The 26,211-nt window shown below is 52.8% G+C and overlaps 1 pseudogene; it reads left to right on the plus strand.

The window, feature by feature from the left end:
- LOC131092456 (zinc finger protein 850-like) overlaps nucleotides 1–26,211 on the plus strand; it is a 603,282-nt pseudogene that overhangs the window by 98,697 nt on the left and 478,374 nt on the right.

Below are 26,211 nucleotides of genomic sequence, written 5' to 3' on the forward strand. Positions count from 1 at the left end.
TGTCTCCCACAGCGTTCCTGTTATAGGTTAGTTGCGGTGGGGAATTAATCACCGACTAATAAGTCCAAATAAAATGAAATTTATTAATAGATACAGCAAGCGATAATAGGCAAAGTCAGCGCCCCGGGCGTGCTGGGCGACAGGAGAGTCCCTGCTCTAACACTGCCGCACTCTTCTGATATTTCGTGGAGTTCTTATACAGTCCTGTTTCCAGGTTGGTGTGTAGAACTCTGCGTATTCTTCTTTTGTGTCTAGGCGGTCATAGTCCACCCCCCGGACGTCTGAAGATGATGATTGGTATTTTCCTTTGTCTGATTCCTGGAATTTTAGGCTCAATCTGCTGAGTTCCTGGAATCTTAGGTTTACTGAGCAGATAAGCTGATACTGTGCTATCAATCATAGCAAGCCCACCACCCATATTAAGAGTTTACTAAACAGATAAACAAATGTTTGTGAAACCTATTGTTTTTTGGTTTCACCTTCCTTATCCTCTTAAGTCTGGAAATTTACTTAAGCAAACAAATTGAGGTGGTGCAACTTCGTCAGTTTTGATGAACAAATTTAAAGTTTTAACCCATTACATTCCTAGTGTCCCCAGTATGTCCCAGTATCCCCCAGTGTCACTCCCAGTATGTCCCAGTGTCTCCCACAGCGTTCCCAGTGTTCCCCAGTATGTCCCAGTCCTCCCCAGTGTTTCCAAGCACAGTTTCATTTCTCTCGGTGGCCGTGGCAGCCAAACCCAGCAGTGGGGTCAGTGCAGTGCCCATGGCCACAGCCCCTTGCAGTGCCCAGTGCAGCTTGGGCTGATGATCCACCCTCACAGCTGGCCCAGGGCAGCTCTGCAGTGCCTTTGGTGGCACCTGGGGCTGGCACACACCTGAGCAGTGTGTCTGTTTGCACTGGGGAAACTCAGCAGTTTGAGGTGGCTGCAAAAAGTACAAAAAGGGAAAACCCCTCTGAGGCTGGGTGCAGCCAGCTCAGCAAGCACAGCAGGGCCCAGGGCAGTGAGGACAGACAGGATGGGGCTGGGCAATGTGGAGCAAGGTTGTCCACACTGGGTCAGAGCTCCAGGCACAGTTTCTGTGAGCAGGCCAGAGCTGCTGAGGAGAGACCCTGGGTCAATATCTATCACAGAATGCTGCAATCACCTCTGCTCTAAGGAGAATAGTAAAAAAATACATCCTTTACAATAGGAATGTGTATTTCTTAAAAGGTCTTTGAAATATTTCTCTATAACTGGACTAGGAAAACTTTAATGACCCTCTCAGGGCTTTGATGTTGTTTACATCAGACTCAGTCCCTGAGAGTGTCTTCAAAAAACTTCTCAAGAACTCAAATTTAAATTTAGACTCCAAAGTTCCTTGTAGTTTTAATGGCTCCCACTGAGGGACACGACTGAGAAAGTGTCCCCAGGTTCCAGTTAGAGCAGAGCACTGCAGGCAGTGATGACAGCTGGGGACAAACAAGGCAAAGGTGTCTCTGGTGCTGAGCAAAGCTGGATGTGTTTGAGGAATGCCAAGGGCCAAGGCCTGAGCCCTAGCCCCTGGCCAGGCAGATCCTGTCCCTCCCTCCTTGCTCAGGGCTCTTCCTGGGATGGGCACTGGCATGTGGGGATGTGCAATGGCAAGGGCAGGAGCATGGGGCGGCCCCTGCCAGGCTGCTGAGCAGGGACAAGGAGGCAATGAGGCCCCAGGCCTGCAAGGGTCACTTGTCTCCTGCTCCTGCCTCAGGCCCAGGCCCAGGCCCAGCAGCCATGGCCAAAGTGCTGCCCAAGTTGGCTCTGGCAGGGCTGTCTTGCAGCTGCTGCCCATCCCTGTGCCCTGTGCAGCCCAGGCTGTCCCACGGTGTCCCTGCCCTGCGCCTCTGTCCCTGCAGGCTCTGGGAACAGGTTCCCCTGTACCTTTTGGACACATGCCTTGGCATATTGGAATATTGTCCACATGGATGGCTACAGAACTCCAAAGCATAAATACTTATCCCTTTTTTCTGAAAATATAGGATCATAAGTCCGTATACTATCCTTTGGTGGTTTTCATTATAATGAAACTGACCTTTCTGAATAGAAGGGTTTCCTTCTTTGTGTGTAATGTCTAATACAAAGGTAAAAATAATTAGGAATCATTTTAGGCATTGGAATTCATGACCATAGCACTCTAGGAAGGGGCCAAGTAAGAGTCCATGCATTTTTCAATGCAACAATTGTTCTGGAAGCTTGAAACATAACTGAAGAGGACAACTGGGAAGTGACTTTGTCCTGCAGCCTTATAGTGCTTCTTTTTTAAGAAGTTTATGTGTAAAATTATAACTAACCTGATGTCACTTGTATTTTTAGAGGGAAAAAAGGGCTGATTAAGTGTAACTAAGGCCTATCCATAAGACATTCTATAAATCTTTAGATTACTGAGCCCCAAAGGATAAGTTGTCATGTTATACCTTAATAAAGGGTACCTTTATCAACAACCTGTGGATCACCGCTTATCTGGCCTTTAGACACTCAACTTTTCAGCTACCTCATACAGACATGTTCATACACACAGACGAGTGCAAAAAGGTTTCTCATCGGATTCTACCAGATCCCACTGGCTCTGCAGAGCTGTCAGAAAATACACATATAGTCTATTGAGGAAACAGGGTACTGTGGAACAGTGCAGGGAGCAGGTGCAAGGCAGGGCCTTACAAGCACACTGATCAGCATTTGTCAGCATCTGACAGCATGACTGACACCACTTATTTTATTATTATATTTTCCTATGTCTATTTGTCTCCAAACCACCTCGATCCCTCCCTTTTCCTTCTTTGGTTCTTCCCCTAACATTCCATATTAAGTCTAGTGAAATTCAAAAATGCTGCTTCCTGGCACTCCAATATTAACCCTGTGGCACTAGGCAGTAATACCAGCCATTCTGCAAAGCCATCTGGCATGCCACTCTGCTGACTCATGGTGATACATTCTCATCCCATACCATGAGGCTGAGGCACTCCTGGAACATCTGGGAATGTTTGTATTTATGCATTTATAAATGTATTTTTTTAATTTAATGTATTTTATTTATTTATTTATTTAACATCTTTCACCATGGTCCACATGTTCAATATGGTATACCATGTCCCCTACTACAGAAGACTCCAATATCACTCCTCTTACTTTCAAAAGGAAGATAATACAGAATAAACTTTTGTCCTTCAGTGGAACCAAACTACTGACAGAGGTCTGATGTGAATCTCTCCTGGTCACCTTGTGCTACAGTGATTGACAGGGGTGTTGGCTAAATAATATCTCCCAAGGATGCAGCCATCTTTTGGCAATGTGGAACAGGTCTTGGACCACATAAGCCATGTTGTAAAACTCATCCCCTGGCTGCCCCACCTGGCTGGGCCCTTCCTTTGCTGACAGCTCCACCTCCTGCCTGCCTCCGCCTGCCCACACAGAGCCTTGTGCTGACCAGACTCCTTCTGGGGAATGTGGTGGACCACAGCCCTGCCCTGGTAGCAAACTTTCTTTCTCTGTTCCTAATCTGGGCCTCCCCAGCTGCCCTTGGCATTGATGTTTTCCTTTTTCAGGCTGTTGTCTACTGTGTCAAAAGAATCCACCATCTCTGAAACCACCCTTCAGTCCCTCCCAGGGCTCTCCTCTGCTCTCCTCAGTCTCCACCCCACTGAGCACAGAGCTCCTCTGTCCCTGTACAGTGCTCATGTGCTTGAGGCCATGGGTGCCTGGACAAGAAGGACTGTTATTTTCTACAGGAAAGAAACCACAGAGCCCCAGGGTTTTGAAGGCAGATCAGAGGCAGTCACCAGAGGGCAAGGCAAGCCAGACCTGTCTGTCCTTGCAGCTTTTGTCTGAAAGCAACCCTTGGGTATTTGTGGAGTTTTGGAGGTGGAATTCCATTTCAGCCATGGGTGCCTGGACCAGAATGACAGTTCTTCTCCACAGGAAGGAAAGGGCAGAGCCCCAGTGTTTCATAGGGTGATTAGAGGCAGCCCCAAGGAGGCCAAGGCCAGCCAGACCTGTTTGTTTTGGGAACATTTGTCTGGGAGCAATTCTTGGATAGAGGGAATTTGGGAGGCCAAATTCCAGTTTTGTCCATGGGCACCTGGACAAGAAGGAAAGTTCTTTTCCATAGGAAGGAAAGTACAGGGCCCCAGTGTTTCACAGGCAGGTGAGAGCTGGCCCTCAGGAAGCCAAGGGAACCTGGACAGTCCTGGCAGCTTTTGTCTGGGAGCTGTCCTGGGATATAAAGCATTTTTGAGGCAGATTCCCAGTTTTGGCTATGGACATCTGGACTTGAAAGATGTTTTTTCCATGGAAAGAAGAGCTTGGCCACTCAACGTTTTGAAGGCAGATGAGAGGTGGCCCCTAAGATGACAAGGCCACCCAGAGTTGCCTGTTCTGGATGGTTTCATGTGGGACAATCTTTGGATATAATCAAATATGGAGGTAGAATCCCAATTTCATCCATGAACCCCTGGATAAGGAGTGTTCTTTCCCACAGGGAGGAAAGCACAGAACTCCAGGGCTTCAGGGCCAGATGAGAAGATACCCTCAACATTCCAAGGTCAGCTGGACCAGTGAGGCCAAGCCAACCAGAACTTTTCCATGTTTTTGGATCCCTGGAGCCCTGCAGCATCACAATTACCCCTCAGTTCCATGAGGCCCCATAGTGTCACAACAGATCTTTGTTTCCATAAGGCTCAGCAATACCACAATTGTTGCCTTGCCTCTGCAGTGGCACAATGGCCCCTTGCTTCCATGAGGCCTTACAGTGTCAAAATGGTTTATTTCCTTCCATGGAATAGCACAATGGCACAATGGTTCCTTGGTTCTATTTGGCTCCCCAGGATCACAATGGACCCTTGGTTCCTCAGGGCATGGCTGTGGCACACAGGCCCCTTGGTGCCATGGGGACTCAGAGTGTCAGAATGGTCTCATTGTTTCCATGAGGCCCTGCAGTGTCACAAAGAGCTCCTTGGTTCCACAAAGCCCTGCAGAGCCCATAGACTCAACAAGGCCTCAAAGCGCCATAATGGTCTCCCGTATTCCATGAGGCCCTGCAGTGTCACAAGGGCACCTTGGCTCCACGAAGTCCTGAAGTATGGAATGGCCACTTGATTCCATTGGGCTCCTTGCTGTTACATGAGTTCTTGGTTCCACCAAGCCCTGTAGTGTCACAATGGTCTCTTTTGTTCCACAGAGTCAGAATGTCCCCGTGATCTCATGGACCCCCAGTGCGATCTCCTTGATTCCATGAGGCGCTGCCGTGCTACAATGAGCCCTTGGTTAAACAAGGCCCTGCAGTGTCACAGTGGCCGCTTGGTTCCAGTGGGTCCTGAAGTGTCATAATGTCTCAATGGACTTTTGACTCCATAAGTTTCCATACTGCAAACAACTCTCCTTGGTTCCACAGTGTCATAAGTGACCCTTGGTTCCATGAGGTGCCTGGTCTCCCACAGCCTCTCAGAGAGCCTTCTCCCCCTCAAGGTCCGTAACAGCCCTTCATGGCCCCTCAGAGAATCTCATGGCCCCTAAAAACTCCTTATGACCCCTCATGGCCCCTCTCAGCCCCTCATGGCCCCTCACAGCCCCAGGCCTGGGGCTCCTCCCAAAAGAGAAGGGCTCAGGCCCTGCTTGTTCTCCTTTCATTTCAGTCCCTTCACAGCCACGAGTGCAGAAAGGCTGAAATGGAGCCTTTCCCCAGCGTTTCCCTCGGGGTTAACTGCGGGCTGAAGCTCTGTGCTGGCCCCGGCCCCAGCGCCACCATCCCTGCAGATGCCAGGCCTTTGCTGTCCCCCCGTGTCCGTTCCCTGTCCCCGAGTCCCGCTCGGCTCTGGCAGCAGCAGCAGCTGCAGCGCAGGGGGCGCCGGCCCGGCCCAGCCGGGGCTCCCGGCCAGGAGCAGCAGCAGCGCCAGCCCCTTCCCGCCTGCTCCTGCCTCGGCTCCCAAGGGCTTTTTCCAGCTCAATTCTGGAGCAGAGCAACCAGCACCCCCACACAGCCCTGACTGCTCAGGGCCCGCCTGTGCTGTCCTGAGCAAGCCCTCAGAGGAAGAAAGGATCGGATTCCAGAGCTGTTTTCAGCACTGTTTTACTCACCCTGAGGTGACAGCAGGAGGCTGCTGGTGCCTTTGCCCTTGGGAATAGGAGATCCTGGCTGCTCTTGCCACTCTTCTGCTTGCCACTTGAAATTTATCTGTAAAACTGCAACTGCCTTTTTTGATCAGCATTACCCATAGTGCTTTAGTGACAGCGAATTTTAGGAATCCTTCAAATCAGAGAGTTTTGGGAACGCTACAAAATGCAGGCCTCAGAGACAGCAGAACTGTGCTTAGAGCTAAGTGGAAGCCATAAGATTTGTCAGCAGAAAAGTTATATTAGAAGTAGAAAGTAAGGACAAATAGAACAATGGTCTGTGTATTAATGCTTGGTAGAATAACTCCCGAAGCTACAGAAAACTATATCTAGCGAGATATTAGGAAGTTCTAAGCTTGAGCTCTGTGCATTGTGTTTAAAGGCTCACAAGCAGGTATTGTATTCAAAATAAGCAAACTGTGTTTTAACCAAAGGTACCTGTGCTTATACTGGTTGGATGGAACTACTGTCAGTATGCTTTTGCTTTGTGTGATTGGCAAAAAAACTTTTCAAGTAAGTTGTAACATTGTGTTCTTCGTCTGCTGCTGAGGACACAAGCTGCTGGCATCTTCCCATAGTCATAACCATGTAATGAGACTGATGCTGGAAAATAAACAGCTCGAGACACGTTCCTTAGCAGTCCCGTCCTGTTGGTGATTTGTACATAGCCCCCGGCTGGCAACAGGTGAACTCAGGCTTTTGGTCACAGGCATCATGGTTAGCAGATCTTGAAATGCTCTCAAGTCCCTGAGCACAAAGTCAAGGAGAATTAAAGCAGCCACACAGGCCACATTTGCAGTGCTCAAACACAGCCCTGTTGCTGCTGCTGCTGAAATAGAATCAACTGACAGAGGCCATCACAGAAATTGCCTCTCGAGTGTCAAATCAAATGAAAATTCTACCAGGAGAAAGAGAAACCAGACCTTCTTGACTCCCTCCATTGTTTCTCCCAAGCAGCAGCAGCAAATGGAGATGCGCAGAGGTATTTCCAGCTGCTGCTGTTCCCAGCTGGAGCCCAGCCTGCTGCCCAGTCCCAGCGGGAACCTGAGCCCAGCCCAGGGAGCTCCCGCAGTGTCGGGAGCTCAGCGCACGCGGGGCCAGGCCCAGAGCCCCGGGCACGGCCGCCCATTGCGGGGCAGTGGCGCAGACGGAATGTCCTGCGGCCCAAACATCCTGCTCCTGCCACACAGCGCCAGCACTCTCCCCCTCCTCCTCCTCTCCCAGCACGGCACAAATTCCAGCTCAGAGGAGGCTGCCCCAGAGAGGCTTCAGGCTCCTGCTTCAGCCTCAGTGTCTCTGCACAGGAACAGGTCATCTTTCAGGCACTTCCACAAGCTCAGAGTTCCCATTTCATGTGGAATCTGGGATGAAAATGGACTTGTTAGGAAGGACAAAAGCAGAGGAAATGGATTGGAAATTATTAGGAAAAATGATCCTTTGTACGGGCAAAGCTCACTAAGTCATTCCCTGCATTTCTCCTTTTCACATTCTTTCAGTCATCTCCTCAGAGGTCCAGCTTGTTCTGGTGCCTTTTATGAATTGACTGTAACTCTTTATTTATATCAATGCAGGAGATGTAGAAACATCTGAACTGAACACTGAAACAAATTCCCTCTGTCAACCCATTTTCATGTTCTAGATCACTTTCAAGATGTCCATGGGGGTGTTGGAATGATTATCCCACAGCTCTCCATTTCTGGCTGCAGACTCTGGAGATTCTTTCTCTGCATTCAGTCAGGCTTGCATTCCCTAACAATTCCTGGTAGCCCATCATGTTTTCTTAGGGTAGAACAGTAACAATTAAAACCTTACCAATGGCACAAATGCTGAGCCCACAAGGAAAAGAAAGAACAAACTGTAAAGTTCTTCCAACATTTGTCCTGCTTTGCTGCAAGAGTCGTTCTGCACACGTGGTGTGGAAAGCCAAGAGAAGCTGCAGTTGGTGGCACATCTGTGACAGGAGCTGCACCTCGTTCTCCAGGAAAGGTTCTTGGAAAGAGTAAACAGGACTGTAGACAAGATTCTGGAAGAACTGAAACAGTTTTTAGGAAATGAAATGAAAACAGAAAGAAACAAAGATGTTTTACTCTATTTATTTTCATGCTCCTCTTTGCACTACTTCTCCATCCCATTAATTCCAAATGGATCTCACCTCTAAGATCCATGACTTGGCATGTTTTAGACACTGTCAAAATACCATGAGCTATACACAGTTTGCCTTCCCCTGCTTCTTTTATTTTTTTTTTTTGTAAAACAATACTGGAGAGGTAAATGCAGTGCTTGGGTCAGGTACAAATTCTGCATTCAGGGAACAGGCTCCAATAGTGTTTGACCCTCAGCAGGGACAATGCATCGCAGTGACCGAGGGGATTCCTGTGCCACTGTCCAGAGTCCAGAACACGGCAAAGTTCCCATGTTTGGACAGGCTCAGGGGCTGCCCCCGGGGAGCGTGGGGCTCGGCGCGGGGGCAAGCAGGCAATGGACAGACACGGGGACAAACGGCCCCAGAGATACAATTGCAGCAGCAGCAGCAGCGAAAACAGCAAAAGAAGCGATTTTGTCAACTCCCTCTCCCTTCTCCTCTCCCTCTTGCGCAGTCCCGCACCCTCTCCCGGTCTCCCTTTCCCGGTGTCCCCTCCTCTCCCAGTCTCTCCCTCTCCCCTGCCGGGTCGGGCCATGCCCCCGGCCCGCCCCCGGCCCCGGGCGGGGCCGCCCCGAGCCCGGCCCCGGCCGTCCCGCCGCGGTCTCGCCTCCGCCCGGCTCTGGCCGTACTGGCGGTGGCGCTGCCGGGCGGGCATCAGTGCCTGGGGCCGGGGCGGCATCGCCACCCTTCGGCTCCGCCCGGCCCGAGCCCGGCCCCGGCCCCGGCTCCTCCCGGGGCCCACGGAGCACACACGCTGTGCGGCCGCTCCCGCCGCCTCCGCTGCGGCTTCCCCGGCCCGAGCTCCGCCGCTCGGCAGCGCGGCCGCCGGCCCCGAGCCTCCCGTGCTGCGTTCCACAGAGCGAACGCCTGGGCATGGCCAGCCCGGGGCATTGAGGGGTGCTTGGGGGCCGTTGCTGGCCCCGGGCCGAGCGCTGACAGCCGCGTCCCACCCGCAGGGAAGGCGCAGGAGGCCCTGCAGAAGCGGTACCGGCTGGGTTCGCTGCTGGGGCGCGGTGGCTTCGGCAGCGTCTTCGCAGCCACGCGGCTCTCGGATGGCAGCTCCGTGAACAGTGCAGCCGGCGGCGGGCGCAGAAGGAGGAGGGCAGAGGATGGGGCTGGGCAGGGCAGGCGGCGAGCTGAGCCCGTTGCTGCCCTTGGCTTGCAGGTGGCCATCAAAAGGGCGCCACGGAAGCGCGTCAGGCACTGGGGCGAGCTGGTGAGTGAGCGGAGGCAGCGGCAGAAGCCGGGCCGTGCCGGGCGGGGATGAACTCAAGCTGGGTGTGGCAGCAGGGATTCTCCCTTTTGCTGCCCTGCATGGCACTGAGTCTTCAGCTGAGTTTCTTTTGAGCAGGGCTGAGTGGGGAGCCAGCTTCCAGCTGTGGTGGCAGCCTTTGCCCACCACTCTGCACAGAACTGGGGCTGGGGCTGGGGCAGTCAGCCCAACAAGAACACCCGTGGGTGGGGGTAGCAGAGAGGGGGTGTCACCCTGTTTTTTTAAGATTTTCTAAGCCTTTAGATGTTGACATTCTTGTAGTGAACTTTCTCACACACTTTCTGTTAATACCCCCTTGTTTTGCATTCCTTTATGGAGGAGGAGAAAGTTGATGGTTGGTTTGTCCAGCGTCATTGGAGAGGTTGCACTGTCACCCTCCAATCCACTGTCACTTTTGGAAAACTATAAATGTTGGAGTCAGAAAATAAACTTTCCTTTTTTCTTCACCTTGAGAGCAGCGGTGTGCGCTTGTGTTCTTTTGTGTGCTTTAGCGACATCTGGTGACCGCCGCCGTGAACTGCAGCCTAGGCCGAGGCACAGAGTCCGCACTGCCGGTGAGGTTGCGTCGTTTAGCCCCCTCCCAGTTTGGTGCTTTGCCTGCTGCTCTTGTAGTGATGGCAGCCTGTGTGGGTTTTGTGGAGGATTCTCTAGTTTTGGACCTCTGGAGGAATCTCCTGGAGTGGAAACAAGTTTCTGTTTTCTAGAGTGATTTTGAAAAAATTTTTTTGTGGGCCAGACAAGGGTTTTCTTCAAACCCTGCGGAGGTGTTCTCCAGGGAGGTGAGGTCTCTTGTGGGAGACCATCTCATGGACACCCTGCTTGATGATTGCTCTGTAAATGTGGGTTCATTGCTGGTGCAGTGGAGAAAGTTTGACGATATTTGGTGGGGGACTGGTTTTTGTAGCTCTCAGAATTTCCACAGGGACCTTTCCATCTTGGAGGTGGACAAAGGGGAGTTTGAGTTTCTGTGTGATGCAGGACCTTTCCACCCATCCCAGGACGGTGAGCTGGGGGACGGGTCCATCTTGGAGGGTGACGTTTGTTTCTCCCGGGGTGGATTGGGGTCCCAGCCAGCTGGGCCTGAGTCCAGGGCGCAGAGACCCACGGGCTTGTGGGGGCTCTGTGGAATCGGCTCGGCCGTCCCCACTCTGCCCTGTGTCATGTGGGGGGTGGGGTGGGGTGGGGTGGGGTGGGGTGGGGGGGACCCACCCCTGCCCCCGCCCTCTCTTTGTGCATTTCTGGTGCTTAGGGGCGGCGGGGAGCCTCTGGATCAGCCTCCGCCTCCGACTGAGTCTGATTCGATGTCAACTCCTTGTCTGAATTGCGGTGATTCCATGACATTCCCACTGGGCACGGCGGGAGCGGGTTCACCTGCCTCCGAGTTGGGCTCTTCGACAAGGGGGGCAGCTTCACCCGTCTCTGAGTCTGCACAGTGTGTCGGGCAGGTGCAGGCAATGGAAGCTGCCGGGGGTGGGGCGGTGGTCGGCGTTCCGTCAGGCCCCACTCCAGTGAGACCAAGTGGGCGCGTTTGGCAGCCAGTGCAGAGGAGCAGAATGCTACGCTGGGACTGCAGGGTCCCAGGTGTGTGATTGGCACTGACATGCTGTTGGGCACAGGAAATCATGCTGATCCTTTGGGGCAAGCTGGCTTTGATCCCCTCGTTCTTGACCAGTTCCAGACAATCGGCATTGCAGCAATGGTTTGGACCCTGGAAATGACTGCTCCAAAGCAGCCATTTGCAACCGTTGTCCAGGGGGCTGGTGAGCCTTTCATGAAATTTTCAGGGATGCTGACTGCCTCTGTGGAGAGGCAATTGGCAGATCCTGTGGCCAGGAGACTTGTGATTGCAAACCTTGTGAGAAGTAACTGCAATGACAATTGTAAGAGAATCATAGAGGCTCTTCCTGGTGAGCCTACTGTCTCCTACATGGCAGAGGCCTGTGCAAACAAAGGCTCCTCAGTTCAGAAGACGGCTGCCTTGGCTACTGCTGTGCAACTGGTCTAGGCAGTGCCTCAGGGCAGGCGACCACAGCAGGGGAATGCTCAGGCCAGCAAGAAACGGGAAGAAAGCACAGAAAGTCAAAATTCCCATGTTCTTGTGTGGTCGGTGTGGAAGGCTGAACCATACTGCAAATGTCTGTAAGGTGACTGTTCATGCTAATGGCCAAGCTTTGCTGGGCTCGGGAAATGAGGAGCAGAGCGCAAAGGAAAGACATGCCCAGACACAAGATTCTCTCCAGGCCCTGGAGCCGATGGAGGTTTGCTTGCCCGGCTTGCAGCCAGCACCTGTGGATCAGCAGGTGTTGATGTCTGCACCACAGCAACAGTTGTTTTAGAATCTTGTTAAATACACAAGGTTGCCCTGGATGCCTTGGATCCCTTGGGTGGGGGCATGAGGGCTCTCCTTATGAGGAGGTCCAGTGCCACCCTTCAGGGCATCATTGTGCCCCTGGGGCTCATTGGTGCAGATTTCACAGGGCAGATTTGTGCCAAGGTCTCCACACCCACCCCCTCCCATCACGATCCCACAAAAGGGACGTGACTTTCTCAACTTGTGCCTTTTAAGTCTTCTGTTCGCAGGACAGCTGACCGGTCGTGTGGAGCTGGTGGCTTTGGATCCACTGGGCGGCCTCAACTTCATTGGATTGCTGTCCTGACCAATGAATGTTCCGAGATGCTGTGTACCCCGTCCCTTCCTGGTGTGATGCCGACAGAGATCTGCCTCTGCAGGCTTCTTGGCAGTGGTGCTGACGTCACGGTTCTCTCCCTTGCTGCCTGGCCCCCGGAGTGACCCCTGAATCTGGTGGAGATGCCTGTCGCAGGCCTGGGAGGAATGGCACAATGTTACATGAGCCAGCGGCCCGTGCTGGTTGCAAACATGGAGGGACAGACAGCCTGGGTTAGGCCTCATGTTACTTCCGCCAACCTCTGGGGGAGGGAGGTTCTGTCTGCACTGGAGGGTGCACATTGGGACAGGTTTTTGATGGGGGCCACTGTGATGAAGGGTGCAGAGTGTCCTATGCCCCCTATACGGTGGCTGATGGACAAATCTGTCTGGGAGAACCAGTGGCCCCTCCCTCAAGATAAATTGGTGGCCCTTTGGAATCTGGTGCAGGAACAGTTGGACCAGGATCATCTGGAGCCTTCTACCAGTCCCTGGAACACTCCTGTCTTCTGCATCAAGAAAAAAATCTGGGAAATGGAGGTTGTTGCAAGACCTCTGAAAGGTCAATGCTGTGATGGAAAGCATGGGAACATTGCAGGTGGGCATGCCATCGCCTACCATGCTTCCTGCAGGCTGGCCGGTCCTCATTGTGGATCTGAAGGATTGTTTCTTTTCGATTCCTTTGCATCCCAATGACAGACTGAAATTTGCCTTCTCAATGCCAGCAATTAACAAGGCTGAGCCCGCACAGAGATATCAATGGAAAACTTTGCCCCAGGACATGCGCAATTCTCTGGCTACATGCCAGTGGTATGTGGCCCGTGTCTTGTCTGGAGTTGGCAAGCAGTTTCCTGATACGCTTCTGTACCATTATATGGACGACATTTTGGTGGCCACGTCAACCCAGGATTAGCTGCTGAGGATTCAGCTGCGGTTACTCAATGTTTTGCATTCTCATGGTTTGCAGGTGGCTCCAGAAAAGGTTCAACTGCCTTGGAAGTATTTGGGGGTCAAAATTCTGGAACAGATGGTGCGTCACCAGGAAGTGCAATTCGTGCATTCTGTGAAGACACTGAATGATGCTCAGAAATTGGTAGGTGTCATCACTTGGTTATGTCCGTACTTGGGACTAACCGATGCACAGCTGTCTCCTCTGTTTGATTTGTTGAAAGGGGACTCTGATCTAAAGTCACCTCGCACATTGACCATGGACGCGCTTAAGGCGCTGGAGGTGGTTCAGCAAGCTGTTTCGGCTTGCCAAGTTCATCGCATTGATCCCTCCGTTGATGTCACTGTGTTCATCACCACTCCAGATTCGCATCCCACGAGCGTCATTGGCCAATGGAGTGACAAATGTTTCGATTCCTTGCTCATCTTGGAATGGGTTTTCCTGCCCCATCAGCCACAGATGACGGCAACTGCATTGTTTGAGCTGATTGCTCGCTTGATAATCAAATGCCCGCGATGGTGTTTGCAATTGATGGGTGCGGATCCTGCAAAGATCATACTCCAGGTACAGCAGGAGGATTTGACTGGAGCTTTGCCGACTTTGTGTCCCTGCAGAGTGCTCTGGAAAATTTTTCAGGGCAGATCACTTATCATCTGCCCAGTCATAGGCTACTGCATATGGCAAAATTCACACAAATCCCTTTGCAGCCCAAAAATAGTCAGGAACCCGTGCAAGGACCCACCGTCTTCACTGACGGTTCAGGGAAAACAGGAAAGGCCATTGTTACCTGGAGGGATGGATCTGAGTTGCAGGTTCTGGATGGTCATGAGGATGGTCATGAGCCCAATTGGTTGAACTGCGGGCTGCTGTCATGGCATTTGAGAAATTTTCCCAGGAACCTTTCAACTTGGTCACGGATTCCGCCTATGTGGCCAATATCACACAGCGGTTGGGTCATTCGGTTTTGAAGGAAGTCAGTAATCCTGCCTTGTTTCATTTACTGAAGAGCTTGTGGTGTGCCATTCAGGCCCAGGTTCATCCATTCTATATTCTCCATGTGAGGAGTCACACCAATTTGTCAGGTTTTATAGTGGAAGGTAACGTGAGGGCTGACAAGTTGGCTAACCCAGCGTGGGTAGCGCCTCAGCCTGATACACTCGCACAGGCCAAGGCATCGCATGGGATTTTCCACCAAAATGCACATACCCTGCAGAAGCAGTTTCAGCTGACGCCAACTGAGGCTTGTGACACTGTCGAGTCATGTGATGACTGCCATGCACTTGCTCCGCCTCTGCCAGCAGGGGTAAACCCCAGAGGCCTTAGGGCCTTGGAGCTTTGGCAGACCGATGTCACCCAGGTTGCCGAGTTTGGCCGGCTCAAGTATGTGCATGTCACTGTGGACACGTTCTCCTCTGCGATGTGGGCTTCTGCTCACACGAGGGAGATGGCCCGTGATGTCCTTGCCCACTGGAGGCAGGCTTTTGCCATTCTGGGCATACCTTCTGCTGTGAAAACCGACAATGGTCCTGCTTACGCATTGCAAAAGGTGCGGCAGTTCCTGCAGTTGTGGGGTGTCTCGCACAAGTTTGGGATCCCTCATTCTCCGACTGGTCAAGCTATTGTAGAACATGCTCATGGTACTCTGAAGCAGGTTCTTCAAAAACAAAAACGGGGAATGCAGGGTGAAACCCCACACAATCGGTTGGCAAAAGCTTTGTGTACAATCAATCATCTCACTGTGCCACAGAACTCAACCCTATCATTTTGAATCACCATCTCTCATTGCAGGCGGCAGATGAGGCACATCAGCCTCGAGCGAAGGTTCGGGTGCCGAATTTAGTCACCAAACAGTGGGAAGGCCCCTATGACCTTATCGCTTTGGGGCGCGGGTATGCTTGCGTGTCCACAGATACTGGGGTACGCTGGGTACCTTCCAAATGTGTTCGCCCTGATCTGCGACCGCAGAGACAGAATCCAGCTGATGAGCAAGATGGAAACTGTGACCAACCTGAAAGGCTTCAAGCGGGGGAATCATTGAGTGATGATTCGGATGTAGACGCTGAGAGTGATCACTCTGATGATTCCTCTGCAAGTGGACACTGAACGTTGTTCATATTTTTCCTTTTCACATTGTTCATTTTTTCCTTTTTTCTTTTTTAAACGGAAAAGGGTGAGATGTCGCCCTGGTTTTCTAGGATTTTCTAAGCCTTCTGATGTTGACATTCTTGTAGTGAACTTTCCCACACACTTTTTCTGTAAACAACTCATTGTTTTTCATTCCTTTTGGAGGAGGAGAGATTTGATGGACTGTCGGTTTGACCTGTGGCATTGCAGAGGTGTCACTGTCACCTTCCAATCCACTCTCACCCTTGTAAAACTATAAATAGTGGAGTCAGAGAATAAAACTTCCCTTTTTCCTTTCACCTGAAAGCGGTGTGTGCCTGTGTCCTTTCGTGTCGGTCGGCGACAGTGGACCTCTGGCTGAAGCTCTTCCCACACTCCTCACACTCATGGGGCCTCTCCCCAGTGTGGATGTGCTGGTGGTTGATCAGGTTGGTGCTCCTCCTGAAGCTCTTCCCACACTCCTCATACTCATGGGGCCTGTCCCCAGTATGGATTTGTCGGTGCCTGACAAGATGGTTGTTCCGCCTGAAACCCTGCCCGCAGTCGGGGCAGCAGAAGGGCCTCTCCTCTGTGTGCGTGCGCTGGTGCAGGAGGAGCTCAGAGCTGGTCTGAAACCTTTTCTTGCATTGATCACACTCATAGGGCCGTTGCCCAGTGTGGGTCCTCTGGTACTTAAAAAGGTTGGAACTACAGCTGAAGCTCTTCCCACACTCCCCACACTTGTAGGGCCGTTCCCCAGTTGGATCCTCTGGTGCTTGATCAGCTCAGAATTCCACCTGAAACTCTTCCCACACTCCCCACATGTGTGGGGCTTCTCCCCATCATGGAGCTGCTCATGGAGCACCAGCTCCGAGCTCTGGCTCCATCTCCAGCCGCCTTCCCGGCCCAGGCTGGCTCTTTCCCCCTAAGATCCCCGCCAACTGCGTTTGCAGCCCCTCCTCGTGCGGCATCTCCGGGGCTTTTCCTCCCCATTGGCTTCCTGTGCAATAGAGCCGCTCAAAATGGCCTCTTCCACGAGGATCTGCCATGGGCATTTGTCCTCTCTGCTCTCCATGCTCAGCTCCTGCTCTGGGGGAAGAAGGACAAGGACAGGATGGGAGTTGCCTCCGTGCCACAAGCAAGGGCAAGGAGATCCCCCCAGGGCTGAGCTGCAGCCGGGGGCCATGCTGGGCTGGGAGATGGAGCAGCACAGAGGGGAAAGGGGCACTGACTTCCTCCTCACCTGCCTCAGTGTCCTCAGGCATCTTCCTCTTCCTCGCAGCCTCCCAGGGGTCAGGAATGGGAAATCCTGGTTTGGGGAAAATGAGGGATGAGCACGTTGAGTTTGAAGATCCCTCTGCCCAAGTCCATCTCTACAAGTCAGCGGCCCTCATGGCTCCAGAAAAACCTCCCAAACACCAAGATTCAGCCCTGGAAAAGCCTCCCAGGAGTTCCCCAAACCTGCACCCTCCCCTTTGGTGTTCAGGGGTTCCCCCCTGTCCCAGCTTCTGTGGTCATGCTTGGACTGGGGGTCCCCCTTCTCCTTGGTGCCCACCATGCCCAGCCTGCTGACAGTCCCAGCAATGCCAAAAGCTCCCCCTTTTTCTCTCTCCCCATTTCGGGATGCTGGGGCTGTTTGGGCTCCCGGGCTCCCTTCTCCCCTCATTCTCTGCTCGGGGCTGCAGCGGCTCCAAGGAGTCCCCCCTGCCCCTCTCCAGGCTCTTGAGGCTCCCGCCTATGGCGGCGCTCCCCCCTCTCTGGGCTCCCCACTTTGGGCTCCTGGGGCACACAGGGCTCTGCTCCTCCAGGCTGCCCCTGCCGGCAGCCGCCACCGGCACCCCCCGATGTCCCCCCAAGGGGCCTTTTCCGCTCAGCCTTGGACTTCTGCATTCTCCAAATATCCCCCCAAAAACCCAGATGGGAGCGACTGGGAGTGATTTGGAACATGCTGGATGGAACTGGGCCGCACTGGGACATACTGGGAGTGACTGAAATAAAAGTGAGGGTGAAAGAGAGCAACTGGAACCATGTGGAGCACAACTGGTTCATACTGGCAGGGACTGGGAGCACACTGGGATCATCTTTGGATCATACTGGGAGGGACTGGACTAATACTGGGAGTATCTGAGAGCAACTGGGAACACACCCTGCACATCATCCCCCATACTGGGCCTGACTGGGAGCAACTGGGAGCAAGCTGGAAGCAAATGGCGTCAAACTGGGACTGACCGGGTTGATCTAGGAAGCAACTGGAACCATGCTGGAGGCAGCTGGAACCATACTGGGAGAGATTGGAAGCAACTGGGATTATACTGGGACCACACTAGGAAGGTTGGCATGTGACTGGGATCAAACTGGAGCTTACTGGGATCATACTGGGGCTGAAAGGGAGCAACTGGGATCACACTTTGGGCTACTGGGAGCAGCTGAGAGAAACTGGGATGATGCTGCAAGCAAACTGGAGGAATTGGGAAGGACTGGATGCCTGCTGGAGGCAACTGGGATATACTGGGCATGACTGGGAGATCATACTGGGATAACTGACACCTTACTGGGGCCACTGGCAGTGCCTGGAAATGACTACAGACATGCTGGGGGCAACTGGGATATACTGGAATTGTCTGTAACCATACTGGGGGGACTGGAATCACACTGGGAACAACTGGGACCATACTGGGAGTGTCTGGAACCATAGGGGAGTGATGGAAGCACACTGGGAACAGCTGGAATGTACTGGAACCATGCTGAGAGGACTGAGACTACAACTGGGGCAACTGGGATCATACTGGGACCACCCTTTGAGCAACAGATGGAAACTGGGATTCTGCTACAGGAAACTGGGAGCGACTGGGAAAGACTGGGATCATTCTGAGTTACCAAAACATACTGGGAGTGTCTCTAACCATACTGGGGGGACTGGAACCACACTGAGAACCGCTGGGATCATGCTGGGAACAACTGGGACAATGCTTTGGGAAACTGGATCTACCCTGGAGGCAACTGGGCACCACTGGGACCCTGCTGGGAGGGACTGGGACTATTCCTGGGGCAACTGGGATCATAATGGGAGGAACTGGGAACAACTGGAATTATGCTGGGAACAACTGGGATCACACTGGGATCACAGTGAGAGCAGCTGAGTCCATACTGGGTTACACTGGGATCTCATTGAGAGTAACTGGAATCATACCAGGATTGACTGGGAGTGGCTGGTTTTGTGGATTTTGGAGGTTTGGATTTGGGAGGATTTTATTGGAATTTTGAAGGGGAGTTTTTCTGGGGTGTTTGGGGGTTTATTTAATTTTTCTGTGGCTTTTATTGAATTTTGGGGGGTTTACTGGGATTTTGTTAGGATTGTTTGGGATTCTCAGAAATTCTGGAGGTTTTATTGGGATTTTCAGGAGACTTTGTGAGCATTTTATTGGCATTGTGGGGGAATTAAGTGGGATTCACTAGGGATTTGGGGTTTTTTGGGATTTTTGGTGGGACTTTTTGAGTGTTGCCAGGATTTCTTGGGATCTTGGGGGAGATTTTGTGGGAGATTTTATGGTTTTGGGGACATTTTTGGGGGATTTGCAGAGTTTCATCAGGATCTTTGGGGTGATTAGGATTTCAAGAGATTTTTGGGCTTTTATTGGGATTCTAGGGTGCTCTAATGGGATTTTGAGAGATTTAATTGGGATTTAGTGGGTTTTATTAGGACTTTTGGGGCTTTTAAGGAGATTTTGGTGCCTCTGAGCCTGTCCCCACACCCAGGGAATGCCCCAAAGCCCCCCTAGAATTCCACTAAAATGCCACAAAATCACCAATAAGAAAACCGTCAAAAACCCCAGAAAATCTCTAAAAATCCCAGTGGAACTCACCAAAATTTAAAATAATTTTTAAAAATTTCAATAAATTCCCCCCCAAGAAAACCCCAAAACCCCAACACCCCAAATCCAAAATCCCCCAAATCAACAAAACACCCCATAATCATGCAACCATCCCAAAACCCAATAATTCTCCTCCAAAAACCTCAATAATTCTCCCCAAACTCCCAACAAAATCCCCTAATGCCCAAACAAACCACTCCGAAATCCCCCAAATCCCTCTCAACACCCAAAACCCCCACAAATCCCCCCAGAATCCCCCAGACTCACTCGGGCCATCCTGGATTGGGGGCACCCGGCCGGTGGAACAGCAGACACTTCACGGGGCCCTCGGAGCTTTTTGGGGAGGGGGCACCATGGGAGACCCCCAAAAACCGGGGGGGGGGGGAAAGGGAACCCCTGCTGTGCCCCCACCCCCTGAAACCCCCAGACCCCGGTTCAGGGTGGGCCTGGGAACCCCCGGGACCCCCAAATCTCCCCCAGGACCCCTCCAGGAACCCCAAAACCCCCAGAGCTCCCCCAGTGTTGGCCCAGAAAAACCCTGGACCCCAAAACCTCCCCAGGACTCTCAGACCACCCGCCCATTTCCCCACAAAATTCACCCCAGACCCACCTGACACCCCCCTTTTAAATCCACCAGACTGTCCCAAATTCCCCTCAGACCCCTCAATCCCCCGCAAACCCTATGAAATCCCCTCGGACTGCCCCAAATTCCCCCCAGACCCACCTCAAACCCCCCCAGATCCACTCACAACCCCCCAGTTTCTCTCACAATCCCCCAAAATCCACTCAGACCCTCCAAATTCCCCTCAGATCCCCCTAAATCCATCTGAGAATGCTCCAGACCCTCTCAAGCCTCCCCCAAAGCTGCCTAAAGCCTCCTCAGACCCACCAAAGCCCCCTCAGACCCCCTCATTCAATCCAAACCCAATGAACAGCCACCGCGTTTCCCGTCGATGCCCCCAAAAATCCCCAAGTTCCCCTCAGATCCGCCCCAAACTCCCCCAGTTTCCCAAGGACCCACCTCAGCTCCACTCTCCCCTCACAAGCTCCCGCCTCCACCCCGTGCGCAGGCTCCCAACAATGGCGGCGCGCCCCGCCCCGAACCAGCCAATCACTGCGCTTCACGTACATGAACTAACCAGTCACAGCGCGGCTCCCCTCAGGAACGCCCGCCTTCCCCGAGCCGCCTCAGCCAGTCAGAGGCAAGCCGGAGGCGACGCCCCCTTCCCCGCCGCCGCCGGGACCCGCCGGGCTCGGGACAGGAGCGGGAGGGGCCTGAGAGGGGATCAGGGGGGGACTTTGGGGAGGGTCCGGGGGGGCTTTGGGGAGGTCAGGGTGGTCTGGGGAGGGGTCTCGGGGCATTGTGGGGGGACCTGGGGGGCGCGGATTGGTCTAAGAGGGATCTGGGGGGGAGGGGACGTCGTGGGAGGGGAGGGGGGGGTTTTGGGGAGGGGTCGTAGGAAGGTCTTGGGAGGGTCTGGGGGCGTTGGGATGGTCCTGGGGGGAGTTTGGGGAGGGCTCTGGGAGGTCCTGAAGGTGTCCTGGGAGGGTTTTGGAGGTTTTGGGGAGGGGCTCTGGGGGCTCTGGCAGTGTGATGAGCAGGGACATTGGAGCAGCTCCTTTCAAAAGGCCTTTATTAAAGACAGCTCTGGGTGCGGAACCCGAGGGGTCGCGCACGGCGCCGCTGCTCCCACAGGGCCGCGCTGAGCAGGAGGAGGAGGAGCAGCGCAGCTTTGTCTCTCGGCACAGCCGGGGCTTCCGGCCTCACCAGAGTCCTTAGGAAGGCAACGTTGGCTCGGAGCTTAGGGGGATCCTCCAAGCTGAGCTCTATTAAAATTATGGTGGCAGGACGGAGTCCGGCTTTGCTCAAGGGTGGGTGATTTAGTGCGGTTCTGCTGGGTTGAAGTCATCGTTTATGTGCTGGTTTGTTGCTTGAGAGGGTTCCTACAGTCTCTCATTTAAATTCAGTCTGGGATGGGAAGGGATACAAATCTGGGCTGAGATGGAAAGGGGCACAAATACGGAGTGTGACGGGGAGAGATACAAATACAGGGTAAATAACATGGAATAGCGGCAACTAAAGGCAAGTCCTAGAACTGTAACATTCAATGTTTAACAACAAACCAACACTTCAAATTAAGACCCTATCAACTTCATTAAGATCAACTAGCAATTACTGCTCTGAAAAAGAGCTTTCATCTCCAGGGTTTAATTTCTCAAATCTATTGGAGCAAAAATGAGCAATGTGCCCTGCTGGTGTTGAGATGTTCTGAGTCCCTCAGCTGTGAGTTGGGTTCCCGTGCTGTCCTGCCTGGTGCTTGCTGGATATGCTGGAACAAAGAGCTTGGGCCCTTGAAGAAAACGACCACAAATGAGTTCATTGGGATTTACTGGGCTCAGAGTAAAAGGGATGAAATTCAGGTTTGATCTAGAAAATGCTTCCTTCCCTGTGAGGGTGGTGAAGTCCTGGCTTCACAGGTTGCTCAGAGAAGCCGAGTAAATAAAGTTTCAGAATTCTTCCTTTCTGTCCCATTCCTATTCCATAAATCCAGGTTTGGTTTTCAGAGTGCCACCTTCTCAGCTGGTTGCCATTTGTGTCCTGCTTTCTCTCCAGTGGTGCCGACACCGGGGATCGAACCAGTGCTCGGGGAACGGGTATCGCCTGGACAGAGGACGGCGGCTGCACAGCTGGCCTTGTGCAGCGGAGGGGACGCCCTCGAATAATGGAAGTGATTGCAAAGGTCGTAAGTGAAGTGTGCACACGATGGGGAATTGATTGTAAGCTTAAAGATACGACTCTCGCATTGTCGAGATTGATTAAGCTGGGGGCTATAGAGAGCCCCGGGGATATTTTACACCCGGAGGTGTGGGATAATTGTACGAAAACCCTGGCCGAGGAGACCATGTCTTCGGGCTCGGGGAAAGCCCTAAAATCGTGGGGCAGAGTCATCCGGGCTCTGCAAAAAGCTCGAGAAGAGCAAGAAACCTGGAAAGCTGCCAGAAGCTGCTTAATAGCTACTCCGCAGCTAGGGGTGGGGGCAGCGACACAGACCACCCCGGAAAGTGATCAGATTGCAGACGGGGACGTGCGGGGGCTAGGCGCGTCCCACCTCCCCCCGAACCCCAGCCCAGAACCCCCGGGAGACCCCCCAACCCCCCCGTGGAGCCCGCCAGATCCCAGTCCCCCCCCGGAGCCCCTCGACAAAACACTCCTGTCTTCCTTTGCCTGCTCCTTTTCCCTTCCAGGGTCTCTCTTTACCTGTGGCAGCTCCCAGCCAAAGACCCTCCCCTGATCTTTTTCTTTTTTCTCCTTCCCAATCCAGGTGCTCAAACAGCCCTGGATGAAGTTCTGGAGGCTGGCAGTGAAATGTCTTTGTAAGATCTTGCTGCGCTTGTGTCTTGGCCCCTTCAGAATTTGGCCTTGAAAGGCAGGAGCATCTTTTCCTTGCTGGCAGCTGGAATTGCAGCCCATGGCAGTGTGTGCCAGAGATGTCAGAGGGCGATTGCTGAGGCTGCCAGGGCGCTGCTCCTGCCGTGCCTCTAAGGGAGCTGTGCAGGGCAGGGTCAGGCTCCAGCAGCTGGCTGGGCTCCCCAAGCAGACAGCAAAGGCGGCTTTGCTGCACATTCTGCAGCTGGGAGCAGAGGGAAGAAGGGAAGGGAGTCCCTGACAGAATGCTGGAATGCTTGTGGCTGGAAGGAACCTGCCCCCAGACCCCAATCGGACCAAGCCCTGGATGTCCCCTGAGACCCCCCCAGATCCCCTCCCCAAACTCTTCCAGACCCCCAAAGCCCCTCCCCAAAACCTCCAAAACCCTCCCAGGACACCCTCAGGACGCCCCAGAGCCCTCCCCAAACTCCCCCCAGGACCATCCCAACACCCCCAGACCCTCCCAAGACCTTCCTACGACCCCTCCCTGAAACCTCCCACGACCCTCTCCCCCCTCGAGACCCCTCTTAGGACCCATCCGCACCCCCAGGTCCCCCCACAATGCCCCAGGACCCCTCCCCAGACCCCCCGAACCCCTCCCCAAAGCCCCCCTGGACCCTCCTCCCCCGCCGCCCCCGATCCCCTCTCAGGCCCCTCCCGCTCCTGTCCCGAGCCCGGCGGGTCTCGGTGGGTACGGGGGCGCCTCTTCCGGCTTGATTCTGATTGGCTGGGACAGCGCAGGGAAGGCGGGCGTAGCTGAGGGGAGCCGCGCCGTGATTCGTTAGTTCAGGGATGTGCAGCGCGGTGATTGCTTGGTTCGGGCCGGGGCGCGCCGCTATTGGCTGGTGGAGCCCGCGCACGCAGCGGAGGCGGGAAGTTTTGAGGAGAGAACGGCTGGGGAGGAGCTGCGATGGGGCCGGGGGGAAACTGGAGGCGTTTGGGGCGGGTCTGAGGGGAACTTGGGGATTTTTGGGGACATTGTTGGGAAATAGGGGGGGGTGTGGTGGGTTTCGGGGGAATGAGGGGGTCTGAGGGGGCTTTGGTGGGTCTGAGGTGTTGGAATCCATAAGGTTAGAGGGTTTTTAGGAAATGGTTAAAAAAGTATAGGCCTCAGACTGAAGTTTTGTTAGCATTGCAGAAAAGTTTCCCATGCAAGCAGAAAAGCTTCCCAAGCAGTAGACGTGACAAAATACAATAGGCCTCTGTAGAATTGGCTTTAGGATGGCAACAAGGTTATTTAATGTATATCTTTAGAAGATTAGCATGAATAGAACTTTGTTCTTTGTCTCTTATGAACTAGTCTTTGTTTTAGCTACGATTACTTATGTTTTATAAGATTGGATAGAATGCTTGTCAATACGTGTTTTCTGTGTCTGATTGGCTGAAACTAGACTGAGATGATTTTATGTATTGCTGTATGAGCCCTGCTAGAGGAGACATTTTTTGGTGTGGATCAGTGAGTTGTCATGTCTCCATTTTGTATCTTGAGACTGATGTGCTGGAAATAAAAGCAAAAATCTCTTCACTGGTCTGGTTACAATGTTATCCATATTTGGATATTTTGCTGCGGCCTAGTGGGTTCCTTTTTAAGACGTGGGTTCCTGACACAATTGGACTTATACCTACCCCGTCCCCCGCATGAGGCGGCTTTAGGGAGCTTTGAGGGGGATTGAGAGTGTCTGGAGCATTCTCAGGTGGGTTTAGGGGGATCTGAGGGGATTTGGGAAGGTCTGAGGGGATTTTGGGGGATTGTGAGAGAAACTGGGGAGTTGTGAGGAGATCTGGGGGGTATTGAGGTGTATCTGGACGGAATTTGGGGCAGTCCGAGGGGATTTCATAGGGTTTGAGGGGTCTGAGGGGAACTTGGGGCAGTCTGATGGATCTGGGGGGAGGGTCTCAGGTGGATCTGGGGTGAATTTTGGGGGGAAGTGGGCGGGTGGTCTGAGAGTCCTGGGGAGGTTTTGGGGTCCAGGGTGGTTCTGGGCCAACACTGGGGGTGCTCTGGGGTGTTTGGGGTTCCTGGAGGGGTCCTGGGGGAGATTTGGGGGTCCTGGGGGTTCCCAGGCCCACCCTGAACCAGGGTCTGGGGGTTTCAGGAGGTGGGGGCACAGCAGGGGTTCCCTCCCCCCCCCGGTTTTTGGGGGTCTCCCATGGTGCCCCCTCCCCAAAAAGCTCCGAGGGCCCCATGAAGTGTCTGCTGTTCCACCGGCCGGGTGCCCCCTGATCCAGGATGGCCCGAGTGAGTCTGGGGGATTCTGGGGGGATTTGTGGGGGTTTTGGGTGTTGAGAGGGATTTGGGGGATTTCGGAGTGGTTTGTTTGGGCATTAGGGGATTTTGTTGGGAGTTTGGGGAGAATTATTGGGGTTTTTGGAGGAGAATTATTGGGTTTTGGGATGGTTGCATGATTATGGGGTGTTTTGTTGATTTGGGGGATTTTGGATTTGGGGTGTTGGGGTTTTGGGGTTTTCTTGGGGGGGAATTTATTGAATTTTTTTAATTTTTTTTTTAAATTTTGGTGAGTTCCACTGGGATTTTTAGAGATTCTCTGGGGTTTTTTAGGCTTTCCTTGTAATTTTTGGTGATTTTGTGGCGTTTTAGTGGAATTTTAGGGGGACTTTGGTACATTCCCTGGATGTGGGGAAAGGCTCAGAGGCACCAAAATCTCCTTAAAAGCCCTGAAAGTCCCAATAAAACCCACTAAATCTCGATTAAATCTCTCAAAATCTCATTAGAACACCCTAGAATCCCAATAAATGCCTACAAAATCATTTGAAATCCCAATAATGCCAAAAATCCTGATGAAACTCAGCAAATCCCCCATAAACGTCCCCAAAACCATAAATGTCCCACAAAATTTCCCCCAAGATCCAAAGAAATCCTGGCAACACCCAAAAAACCCACAAATCCCACCAAAAATCCCAAAAAACCCCAAATCCCCAATGAATCCCACTAAATGTGACCATGATTCCAATAAAATGCCCACTAAGTCTCCTAAAAATCCCAATACAACCCCGAGAATTTCTGAGAATTCCAAAAAATCCCAACAAAATCCCAGTAAAACCCCCAAAATTCAAAAAAAAGCCACAAAAAATTTCAATAAACCCCCAAACACCCCCAGAAAAACTCCCCCTCAAAATTCCAATAAAATCCCCCAAAATCCAAACCTCCAAAATCCACAAAACCAGCCACTCCCAGTCAATCCTGGTATGATTCCAGTTGCTCTCAATGAGATCCCAGTGTAACCCAGTATGGACTCAGCTGCTCTCACTGTGATCCCAGTGTGATCCCAGTTGTTCCCAGCATAATTCCAGTTGTTCCCAGTTCCTCCCATTATGATCCCAGTTGCCCCAGGAATAGTCCCAGTCCCTCCCAGCAGGGTCCCAGTCGTGTCCAGTTGCCTCCAGGGTAGATTCAGTTTCCCAAAGCATTGTCCCAGTTACTCCCAGCATGATCCCAGCTGTTCCCAGTGTGGTTCCAGTCCCCCCAGTATGGTTAGAGACACTCCCAGTATGTTTTAGTTAGCTCAGAATGATCCCAGTCTTTCCCAGTCACTCCCAGCTTCCTGTAGCAGAATCCCAGTTTCCATCTGTTGCTCAAAGGGTGGTCCCAGTTGCTCCCAGTATGATCCCAGTTGCCCCAGTTGTAGTCTCAGTC

The sequence above is a fragment of the Melospiza georgiana genome, chromosome 22 (assembly GCF_028018845.1).
Source record: "Melospiza georgiana isolate bMelGeo1 chromosome 22, bMelGeo1.pri, whole genome shotgun sequence".
Taxonomy (NCBI): domain Eukaryota; kingdom Metazoa; phylum Chordata; class Aves; order Passeriformes; family Passerellidae; genus Melospiza; species Melospiza georgiana.